The sequence below is a fragment of the Ictidomys tridecemlineatus genome, chromosome 7 (genome assembly GCF_052094955.1).
Source record: "Ictidomys tridecemlineatus isolate mIctTri1 chromosome 7, mIctTri1.hap1, whole genome shotgun sequence".
In the NCBI taxonomy this organism is placed as follows: Eukaryota; Metazoa; Chordata; class Mammalia; order Rodentia; family Sciuridae; genus Ictidomys; species Ictidomys tridecemlineatus.
The window spans coordinates 184,903,031-184,915,308 of NC_135483.1; positions in this window are offsets into that span (position 1 = coordinate 184,903,031).

Genomic DNA, 12,278 nt, shown 5'->3' on the forward strand with positions numbered 1-12,278 from the left:
TATGAATATGAAAGGCTATATTTCATGTCATAACCACAGGCATCATTCTTCTAAATATCATGTTTATTTGAATAAAAAGGAGAGCTGCCTATTTTTATATGAGAATCTACTTGAAAAGCTTCAAAATGTTTTTTGAAATAGATATTCACAAAATTTCAAGTATAGCAGCTGGTAATTCTATATGAATCTTTTGGTATCTTTTGCAATATCTGATCTCAGAAAGGGAAGCTCAGAAGTTAGCACTGATGAAAATACTTAGACCAAGAAAAAAACAAATTACTTTCCTGTTGAAGAAAAATGTGACACGTTTATAATTGGAATTCTCTTGCAATCAAGAGAAATTTTTCTTCTTTTGTTGAATCAGATGAGTTGAATGCCTTCCATGAATGGGGCCAATCCAGGGAATAATATAGTTGTTAACTCCCAACCTTTTAGATTTATAATTCATAATCATTGCTGTGCTTTGCCATGTTACCTGATTGTGTATATTAATAATTTATGTAGGTCTAAATTTTTAATTTTATTTTATTAAAGGTATGAATCCTCTAAAAACTGTATATGTTGAAATATACTCTAAGAATACAAAAGAATTTTGCTACAAGAGATCCTTTGTGTCTCTGCTAAGTGAATAATCAGTCACTGATTATATAATCAGTCCAGAAGTTGCAATACCTACTAGGTACCAGATATATTGCTAAATGCTGATAATAGAAAAAAAAATTTTTTTGCCTTTGGGAAGAATTTAACTTGATAAAAATGACAGATAAATAAATAGATGATTTTTATATAAATTGGAAAGCACTAAGAAACTTTAGTCAGGATAAAAAATTGGTTCAACATAGAAACTGAGGGGGCACAAGGAAGTCCTCCAGATGAATGGACCTAAGCTTAGATTGATCATTATCAGGTCTTTAAAAACTGATTTCTAACTACACTAGATAAGCCACAGTACTCTCAAATTTATCAAGGAACGTGGAAATAGTTTAAAATCTTTTGAAAATAAAATCTTGGTAAAAGTGACCCTTGATTCTCCCTATTGGCTATCCTGGTGAAGGCATTGATTTTCCTAAATGATGAGGAGACAGTTGGATGTTGGTTAACAAGGAACTCAGATAGCTGCATGCTGGATTCATATGGCCAATTCCTCTAATATTCCTTATAAAGGGCTTTTAGTGCATGGTCAAGAGCTGGGTTGAAGAGACTTGAGTGAACATGTCCTATTTACGAGGCATCATCTTAATGACACCAGTTCATTCATTGATAGCTAAGATTTTTTTTTTTAAATCTTAACAAAGATCTGGCTAGCTATTATGGGTTTGGCCTAATTTTCTGTCCAGGATTTCTATGTGACCAGTCGAGCTGACCAGTATCAACACAGCCTCAGAAAATTCTGCAGTCAGTTCAACACAATTAAAAGCCCTCAAGGAAGTTGCTCTGAGCAGGTCAGTTCATTTACGTAAGCCTGAACGTATTTGGCAAGGACCACAAGCTATAGTTCTTCTAGGGCCCTGAAGTGAAATTCTTGCCTAGAAATGCCTTTAGCAACCGAAAAGACATGTAGAACCTCATTCAAATGTTTAAGAAGTAATATGTCAATAGGCAGCCACAGGAATGGACAAGCTCCATCAAGATCAAGGTGTGAGTAGAGCAATGAGCCACATATGGGCAGTTTGATGCCTGCCTACTTTATGATACTTTGAAAAATACATATCATTTATTAAGTTCTATTATATCCCTAACACTGTCCTGGGAACCTAATTTAATCCTAACAGTTCTAACAGATAGCTATTTCATCTCCTCTACTGGTGAATGAACTACCAATTAGAAGTAAGTTGACCATTAGTTCCTGACTCATAATTGGTAGAACTAGGATTTGAACCTTGGTCTTTTCATCAGTATTTGCACAGTAAAGATTATGATTCAAGCACTGTGCTAGGTGATAGAAATACAGAAATGAATAAGGCACAGACCCAGACTTTAAAGATCCATGTCCAGAACCAGAACGGAATTACTTTAACAAAATTCCTTAGGAATTGTCTCAATGACTTTTCCTGGTCACTGCCCGAACTGTATAAGTCTGGACGGCTATCAGGGCAATACAAATGGAAAGCAAGAATTAACAACAGTTCACTTCCTTAGTTAACTGGGCATATTAAAGTGTCTTTCAAATATGAGAGTAGCTACTAAATTTGAACAATTCTATTTACCTGCCTATTTTTTTATAGATTTTTAATGTGTTTTATTTAATATGTGTCTAAAAGTCATCATTTTTGCTAACAGTTATTGGTTGTAAAAGGAACTATTTCCCTAATAGGAATCTTTTTGGAGAAGTTAAAGTGCAATACATACATAGAACTCAACCTTTTTATTGATGTGAAATATTTTAGAGCATGGATAAAACATTAAAGATAACCTATGTACCTTTTTAATCCCTGAGCCTGAGATGAGATCATTTTAGACATTTCCTTATAAAATTTCAATTTTCTGTTAGGTCTAAATTGCCAACTATCATTGCCTCCAAGAAACAAATCTCTGTATCATGAACAATTTCAAAATAATTATGTACTGTGTATGATAATGGCTTTTAGTAAATTAGCTTGCATCCTCACCACAGTGCTGTTAAGTTCAAGCTAATCATTCACGATTTAACTCTAAGTAATTAGAGCAGACTAATTTGCTTTTGTGATTGAATTTTCTTAAATCCTGGTCATTTTGGTTTTCGTTATTCAATTTCATATTTCATCTAGATGCACATGTTGATTTTTCTGTCACTTTTTACAAGCAATCCTTTACCTTAGTAATCTTTTAATGTCTTAATGTGAAACTTATTTCTCTTCCACTCCATTACACTTCCCATTTTGTTTCAATTTATATGAAAGCAATTAAGAACCAAAAGGTCAATGTGCTTATGACTTCTCTCTCTCTCTCTCTCTCTCTCTCTCTCTCTCTCTCTCTCTCTCTCTCTCTCTCTCTCTCTCTCTCTCTCTCTCTCTCTCTCTCTCTCTCTCCCTCTCTCTCTCTCTCTCTCTCTCTCTCTCTCTCTCTCTCTCTCTCTCTCTCTCTCTCTCACACACACACACACACACACACACACACACCCCTCCCTCTTCCCTGTTCTAACTTCCTCATTCTCCATCCCTTAGTCAGGACTCTGAGAGAGGAATCCAATCTGCATGATCCTGAGCTCAAGTCTCCCTGCACATGACCAGAGAGATGGTGTCATGCCCTCCCTCAGCCCCTCAAGGTCTTGGCCACTTTTCCTTGCTCATTCCTCACCTCTCTGCTCTCCTTCCTTTAAAAAAAAATCATTTTTATACTCCCTGTATATACTTTTTACCTCTCTTATGCTTTGCTCCCAAGTTTTACTTAAACTTCTTTTACTTATAGTATACTTTCTTTTTAAGCAAATGTTTTTGTCACAAGATGGATTTTTAAAAACTCACCAAAGAAGAATGAAATATTTTCCCACTTTGCTCTCAAAGGCAGAGTCTACCAAATTTGTACTTGGAGGACAAAAAATTAAAAAATTAGAAACAGGGTACCCTTGACTTAATAATATAACTGCACAGTTTCCTGACAAGATCCAGTAGATTCTGGGAGGGGGTACTTCTGTTTTTATCATGGTTCCCTCGGGCTATGTCCAGTGCCTTGGATATCAAGGTTGGACAAATATATATTGTATTAAATTAAAGTTCTCTCATTTCTACTTGTTCATACATTCCCTCTCAGAAGTTTTTTAATCCTATCAAAGTGTTCTTATGCAAATGAACCACCTTTATCCATCTGAACTGCAGACATTGTTAGTAAATTAAGTTTAGATTGTGTTTAAGGAAAATATCCTTCCGCTAGAGGAGCATTCTATATTTTTCTAATTTTTTTCCTGTTTTGCAAAATGTTTCTCTGGTATTTGTGTTATAAATCAAACAAAATGAGCAAAATAAATCATTTTCTTAATTTCAGTATTGGTTTATAAATGAGCTGTGTCCTGTGCTTATCAAGGTAACAACTTATGGATGCCCTAAAATGTAATAGGTAATAGGGCTCTCTCTAGTCCTTGATCATTTCTCTTTGTGAAATAGGAGTCTGTTGTAAAATTATTTTTCATTTGTCTACTAGGTAATAAAATATGATCTTTTTCATAAACCCTCAATGAGAACTATGAAAACCAAATAAATTCAGGATTTCCTCTCCATTGATTTTGGATTCTGGAACCATCTGGTGCTTGGAGGAAAAGCAAGTACCATTCTCTTAATCTAATGCCATAAATATTTGGGCATCTGCTCCCTCAATGGATTTCAGGAGGGAAGTTTGTGCACTAGAAGTTAATTATTTTGCTTAAAACAACACTGAATGTCTCAATCTTTCAGATCTTCCTGGCATAACTGTTTTGTGAATTGATGTTTTCAGAATTCGCATGCAAATATTTTAATAAGGATATTTTTTCTGCTTGAATATCACCCACCTACAGTCTTCTATCCTTCCTTTTAATCAGAATCCCAGAGGGACACAAGAGTCTTCAAGGTTGAAGTGTAGCATCCTCAGGGTTAAGTTTAGCATTTTGAGTCCAGGGCTCCCACAGACTCACCAGATGACTATTCACAGCCCATTCAGCCTTTGTAGGGATTTGAGATGGCTTGCTTCTTGGTAAATTGAACATATCACTTCTGGAGTAGCATATTTGCATATACAATATGAGGTAGGAAACTGAAAAAAAGGGTCCTTAACCTGAATCTTTCTCCCTGTGTCTATATTGCACATCCTAGGCACATTTTTTTTTAATTTTGAATTTTTGGTACAGGATCTTCAGGAGGTCTATGGTAAGGTTAAATACATTAATCAGTCATGACCACCTGAGCAGGAATTAGCACACTAATCAAATCATCCACTTGACAATGAAGAAGGGACACAGAACTTGTATGCTATGTGATTTAAGGCATGTACTGATTGTCAAAATGTGGTTCCAAGTCAACAATATTGACACTACCTGGAAACTTATTCTGATGCAAATTCTCAGACCCAACCCCAAAATTTTTTCACTTAGCATAAAACCCAAGTACATGTAAATATGTTTGACTTTTTCCTGCAGCTTTCCCAGAGACTTTATCAGTAGCTCCTTACTTTTTCCTGATATGAAGATACTATTGGTATTTGTCAACATCTCTTCCTCAGCTTATAAATATTTCATTTTGATTCTTGCATAAATACAGATAGGTTTATCTGAGTGCTCATAGATTTTTATCTTTGGAAGGTACATAAAATATCACCTACTCTACTTTGGTCCATTGCTTGCACCTACTCTATCAAATTCCTGATGTATATACTTAAATATAGTGGTCCCTCAGTATAAATGGAAGGATTTGTTTCAGGATCCCCAGTACATACAAAATCTGCAAATGCTCAAGTCCCTTACATAGAATGTTGTAATACTGACATATAACCCATCCTCTGGTATACTTTAACTCATCTCTGGATCATAGATAATACTTAATACAATGCAAATGCTATGTTAATTATTGTTATAGTATATTGTTCAGGGAATAATAAAAAGAACATAAGAGCATGCTCAGTACACACTTTTAAATATTTTCAATATTAAACATTATTGGTTAAATCCAATGATGCAGAACCCATGAATATGGAGGACCAACTTTAAATTCAGTGAAGAGCAATTCCTTACCTCCCAATTCTACCTGTCCTATCTTTGGACAAAATCACTCTCAAGTTTTGGATTTTTCTTTCCCCTCACCGTGGATTCTAAGTCTGTACACCAAGACTGTGTACAGCCAGGTTTGGTTGCTTTTCTGAGAACATAATCATGCCTCCCCAGCCAGGTTGCTCTTCCTAAGTGAAACAATTAAATTGCCTTCATGAAAATGGACTCAACCCCAAACCACACTCTTTGACTTAATTCAATATAATACTTGGAATAACATCTACATACCGCCTGCTTTTGCCCAACCTCTTGCTTCAAAGGAAGCTCATTTCCTCAATGGAACCATCTCTGACACTCCTAAGTCACCCAGTCCTTTCCAGAACATTCTTTCATGGAATCACTCTCTCTTTCTGGATAGAACTTATTATAGTTGCAATATTTCATTTTTGTTTGTAGAGTTCTTATATTACTGTCTTCCCAGTTGACTTTAATTTGGTTTATAACATAAGTTTAGGACCTTTTCTTGTTTCTCTCCATATTATACCCAAAGATATAAAAAAAAAACTTAGAAATAATAACATTTAAAAATAAACATATCAGGGTCCCAACTAACCATATTTCCTCCCAATTTCTTGCTTTATTCTCAGCAGCATCACATGACCAATTAAAATTTCTGACCCTGAAGTTCAACCATAAAGTCATTATCTCAACGCTCATTCCCATACTTTCTCCCTTTCCGCCCCCTCTCCTCTCTCTCTTCCCAATTATTGCCAGTTCTTCCTAGTTGCTCATTCAGACTTATCCATTTTCACAGCTTCTTTGCATTTCCTTGTGTTTGGCCACTCAAAATCTCTTCCCATGCTCTCCAGTGTCTGTTCCTTATTTCCTTCTGTGTAAGTTCTTTTATGCCAAGAAGCTAGGTGTTGGCCCTAGCAGAGAACATTTCTCCTGCTAACATGAACCAGTACTCAGAAAATGCTATTGAATGAATTTTGGGATGCTGAATAAAAAATATTCAACCAGTTAACTTATATTAATTGCCTACTAAGTACAAGGAAAGGGACGCCATCCTTAAAAACATCAGAGCAAATTATCTTTCAACATTTTTCCATCATGAGTCTCCCCTGCTCAATTGGTACCAGCTGGATTAACTTCTCATAACTCAAGATCTTCCACTGATTTGTGTTCCCCTCCTCCAAAACACAAACACACACACACACACACACACACACACACACACACACACCTACACCTCTCTAGTCCCACCCTTCTTGAATTTTCAGTACCAGTTCTCTAAATCTTGTAACCAGAAGACAAACTTAAATCTTATCAGTTCCATTTTCACCCACATCATTGCCCAGAGAATGTTCTGCCTCTCTTCTTCAGCAGTTTGAACCTTTTAGAAAGCTTTACTTGATTCATCTCCTTGATAAAACCTTCTTTAATGAACCCCACCCAACCCAAGGTTAAACTACAGTGTAAAAAATCCCACAACACCATTGGAAGTGATATGAGGCAGAGTGTAGATATAGCAATAAAGAACATTAAGTTATACAGTCTGAGATTTATTCCTTATACAATTCTCCTTGTTATATAAGAAGAAACTTTCACTTGGGGACCATTTTTAACACCTTTCTAATAAAATTCTCTATTTTGGCCCTGGGTGCTGAGCTTTCTGAAGGCTGCAGGATCTAACAAAAAAAGTATATTAACACTTTTTCATATTTTATTGGATTTACAGTTTTAATTGCCTCCTATCTTTTTAAGCAATTAAATTCTCAAGTTGTGGCATTAACATGAACCTTCTTTTATTTAGGCTTAAAAGATTTGACATAGAAAAATATTAAGTAAATAATATTAAAATGCTTAGAGATAACAAAATAATACTTGGAATGTCACCAATTGTTTAGAATTTTTGCACTATAGTTCAGCCTTGGGTGGTGCATAATCACTATTCTGGGCCCAGAACTATTGACTACATATACTCTGTAGATACTGTCTCCAAGGGCACTATATATTCAGTGACCAAAAAATAAATTTTAAAATATGCTTTAGTTCCGCAGCAAAACTTGCCTCCAAACAAATTCAATACACAGTAGTTACGTATGCAGAAGGTAGAATTCTCCATTTCTGTGTAGCTGTGTGGCCTTAAGCAAATTACTCAGCCTCCCTGGACCTCTGTTTCTTCTTATTCCAAATGAGGGTAATATTATCTAGGCTGAGGACCTCAAAGAATGGCTGCAAATATTCAATTATATAATCGTTGTAACAATGCTTTGGAAAGTTCCAGGCATTCTGCGAGTACTTCCTGATTATTATTCACCTCCAGTCCCTGGGAATTCACTGGAAACAGGGCCTGCAGTACCTGAATTTTAAAATTGCAACCATCCTAAAATAATAATTCCTGTATACCGATGTGATTAGAATTATTTCTGGACAACCCTGCAAGACGAGGCATCTGCAACCGCCCCTCTATTTTAACAAAGAAGGGGAGAAACGCAAATGCTTGCGTAAATGCTAGAAGCAAGCTCCCCTCTCCAACGCGAGCCCGCGGAGGTGCAATTCCTTGGGGGAGACTACTTCTGGCACCGGATGCCTTGACTTAGGCACGGCTTGGCGTCACAGGGAGGGAACTGAAGTCAAAGCACAAATGGCTATAGGGAGTAAGATGTGAGTCACGGTCCGCTGGGGCCCTGAGGCTCGGAGGAACGCGCAGCAGCAGGCATGATCCCGGACACCTCTCCCCAGGCCCGCGCCCCCGCCCGCCTCGGCCCAAGGCCAGGTTCACGGTTTTAATCATCAGCCTCTTGGCGCAGCCGGGCGCTAAGCAGCGCGGTCTTGTACACAGACATTCATTACACTCATTCCCTGCCTCCGTCTTAATGAGACTCAGGAACAAGGCTTAAATGTCATGAAGCTTTTGTGTCTTTCCCTGACAGCAGAATTACAGGATGCTGATGATGCCCTAACGCAGCAGCGCCTTTCAGAGGAACAGGGCAGGGGACCATGCACACAATCCTCCAGACGACCTCCAAAGGCTCCCAGCCATCTTGGTTGCTGAGGCAATTAGAGTGTTCTGGGCAAATGAGTCTTTTCAAAGCCCCTTTCCGGTATTTATTCCCTGACCTCGGCTCTGAAATCTCTAAATTACCCATGTCTGTCTCACTAGCATCCACCAGCTGAAGGAGGATTTGGATCTTTTAACAATAGCCATCAGAAGCCAAGGAGATAAATTCCTGGTGAATTTCTTTCTTCTGAACCATGCTTCATTAATCTTCATCTTAGCCAGAAGCCAAGGATCATCATCTATTAAAGGGAGGGAGGCAGCTAATGCAAGCGCTGGTGCCAGACTGCCTGGATTTGAACCCTATGTCTGCCACTTCCTAGCTGTGGAGCTTTGAGCTCGTTATTCTCTTTGTGCTTCTTCTTCCTCCTTCTTAAGATAGAAATCACAATGGTAGGTACCTCGCAGCATTTTGTGTGAGTCCAACTGTAACAATAAGCACCCAATAATGCAGAACTATTATTATGAACACACATGAATACCTTCTTTGTGACAAACTGCATCAGACACCAGGGATACAAAGTGAGTAAGATTCAGATACTGCTCCCATGCAATCTGTGGGGAAATCCTCTCTACACTCCTGATGCAATGGTCTGGAATACACGTGTAAACAGAAGCAGCAGGTGGAGAGAGACTATGATTGGTGTGATTGGCTTTGCATAGCAGGGCAGGAGATTTCAGCTAGCAGGAAATCTTTGAACTTGGGTGTCTAAGGTGGATGGAAGCAGCTCAGAAAAATAGAAATGTGTGTTTCATCTCAGTTTAACAACCAGGCTGGATCTTTACACAGAGCTTTCTTCAATTGTCCAATAAGTGGCTGGTCCTGAACCCTGCACAGGACCAACAGGACATGGAGCTGTTCTGGAGCCCTCTCTCTGGCCTAGAGCCTCCCCTTACCTGTGCTCCTTCGGCAGTCATTGCATGTTCCGGGATCAAGTTGTGTTTCCCAAACCAAGTAAAACAATGGGTCTCTTTCAAGAACAAAACAGAGATAAACCCTTGCCAGAGGACAAGGTATTTTATATATCAGGGTATCCTGATCTCTGGGCCTTGGCATTGGTTCTCATGGCTATTATGCACAATAGGACACTGAGCTAACACATTTCAGGAATACTTAGATGAGGAAAGGTAAAGTGCATTGGCTAATGTTAATTAATTTTATTATGAGCCATGCATTTTACAATTACTATAGCTTTATAATCTATTGGGACTACTGCATGTTGAGCTATATTAACTTGCCATTCGTTAAATAAAAATGGCTGACTTTAGACAATTTCATGGGGTTCTGATTTCATCACCACTTGTTAATAAGGAAACTGAGGCTCAAATTCATGAATAGATACAGGTGAGTTGATGTAAGACCACCTGGGTTTCATACTTGGGAGAAGCACTGAATACAACATCCTTATAAGGATGTTGGAGCATGAAGTGGATACTGTAACAAATTTTAAGTGTCTGGCACATTATGAGATTTCATTATACTTTATTTTATAGCAGCTATCTCCCTTCTGATGGGTGGGAAATAAAAGAAATAGACTGATCCCCCCACCATTTGGGGGCAATTGAGGGGTTGGAGTGGAGGTGAGGCTTCTTGGTATACTATGATGAGCACTGGGCCTGGCTCTCATGGCTCCAGTTTCCAGAATCTGGAGAGATGACAGCATTTGCAGGTAGTAGTACAGCCCAAGGCTAGAACAGAGCCAAGAAAATCATCCTGACTCAATCCCAACTGCTCAGGGAACTGGACAAGAGGGCAGGTCTGGGGAAGAATCCCAATGAGCGGATTCTGAAAAAGAGGATTCGTAATGAATAGAACCTGGAGCAGTCACTGAGTTCAAAATCAGGAAACTAGGCAAGGAGGGCTTTTGTTGAGTTTCTGGAGACATGGATGAGCCTTTCAGGTTTGCTTAAAGTGGTCACCAAGAAGCTGACCAAACATGCCAGGGTGAAGCATAAGAGAAGCAGAGTGAGAGAGAAAATGTCAAGAATGAACCACTGGTGATGACACCAATGTCCATTCCCAAGGAGCCAGGAAAATGGGAAGTTTTCCAAGAGATTCCCCCAAAAGCTTCCTCTGCTGAGACTTTCCTCCCAGCTGCCCTGGGATTGGCCACAAAGGAGAGCTGGACACCAGGTGGGTCTTGTTGGACAGCTACAGAAAACCCCAGCCCCTTATCAGTATTAATATTACAGCTTTCACCCCCACCGACTCACTATTTTGTATTACTCCAAAATGTGATTAGTTAAGTGAAATTTATTTAAACTTGAGAATTTGGTAATCATCTCTTAAATAGGCAGAATCCCCATGGAACAAATATAAATCCAATTGGGCATTGCTGGAACCCAGGATTGCATAACTGGACTCCTCCTGCCCACCTCATGATTTCTTACTAGAAACACAATTTCTTTCAAGTACCATTGTTATGACTGGGAGTTTTAATTACATTCAGATTTATATTATTTTGTAAGCATCTACTCATCATTTTCTGTAATTGTTGCCATCAACTCAAACCAAGGACACAGAGGTTTGTTGTGTTTTAAAAAAGGGAAGAAGTACTTGTTTAGGGGCCCCTGACCTTATCCTGGCCCCACCCAGTCTGTCTCTCCATAAGCTGCATCCCAGCTACGTTGAAGACGCTCTGCTTCTGATAGAACCAATCTGTACTAATGACAAAGCATGCCATCAAAGTAGCCTTCCACTCATTCACTCGCTCACTCGTTCATTTGCCTGTTCATCAACTGTTTGATGAACTGACTAAATTAGTCAGGAAGGAGGACACCATGTTCCCTGCCCACTTAAATCTCAGTGCAGGGACTGAGGGTGGATGCACAGGGAGAGAGTTGAAGAGGCACAGACATAAATCCTTGTTAGTCAGAATCCCAGAGGAGCACAAGGAAGGGGCCTGGGGGGAACAGGAGTCATTTTCCAAAAAGAGAGTCTTTCTGGATATGGTGATTTTTGAATAGGACCAGAAGGAAGAAAGGCGAGGTAAGAACTTGCTCCGGGGACAGGAATGGATGAGATACAAATGGATATGAAATAGATCTGTGGAGCAAAACAAAATTTGGCTTGCCATAATAACAACAGCTAGCAGAGCAGCAGCAGTAGTAGTAATAATAATAATGTAATATCCTCAATATTCCAGCTTTGGTGAGAAAGAAACTGAGGGCCCTAGACATCCAGCACCTTTCTCATGCCTGGGCATCACTAAGGGGAGAAGGTGAGACCAGCGTGGGGCACTTTGCACACGGGACCACACCCCACACTGCTGCTGGGTCTGTGTGGATCAGTCCAGGAAGACTGGAGCATTGATAGACACCGCCCAGTGCTGGCTGAAGGAATCTGGGCTTCATTATTGTCAAACTTTCTAAGGAGAGAAAGGAAATAAACGACAACACAAGGAAAACAACTGGGGCAGCTGTGTGGAGAATGAATTTGCATTTTAATGAGAACATTTAACGCCTCAAGCCAGAGCTTTTAACGAAGTGAAGTTCAGACTTTCAAGCAGCCTAAGACATTAGAGACTTACAAATGAAGCTGAGCAGGGGCAGAATCCGCTT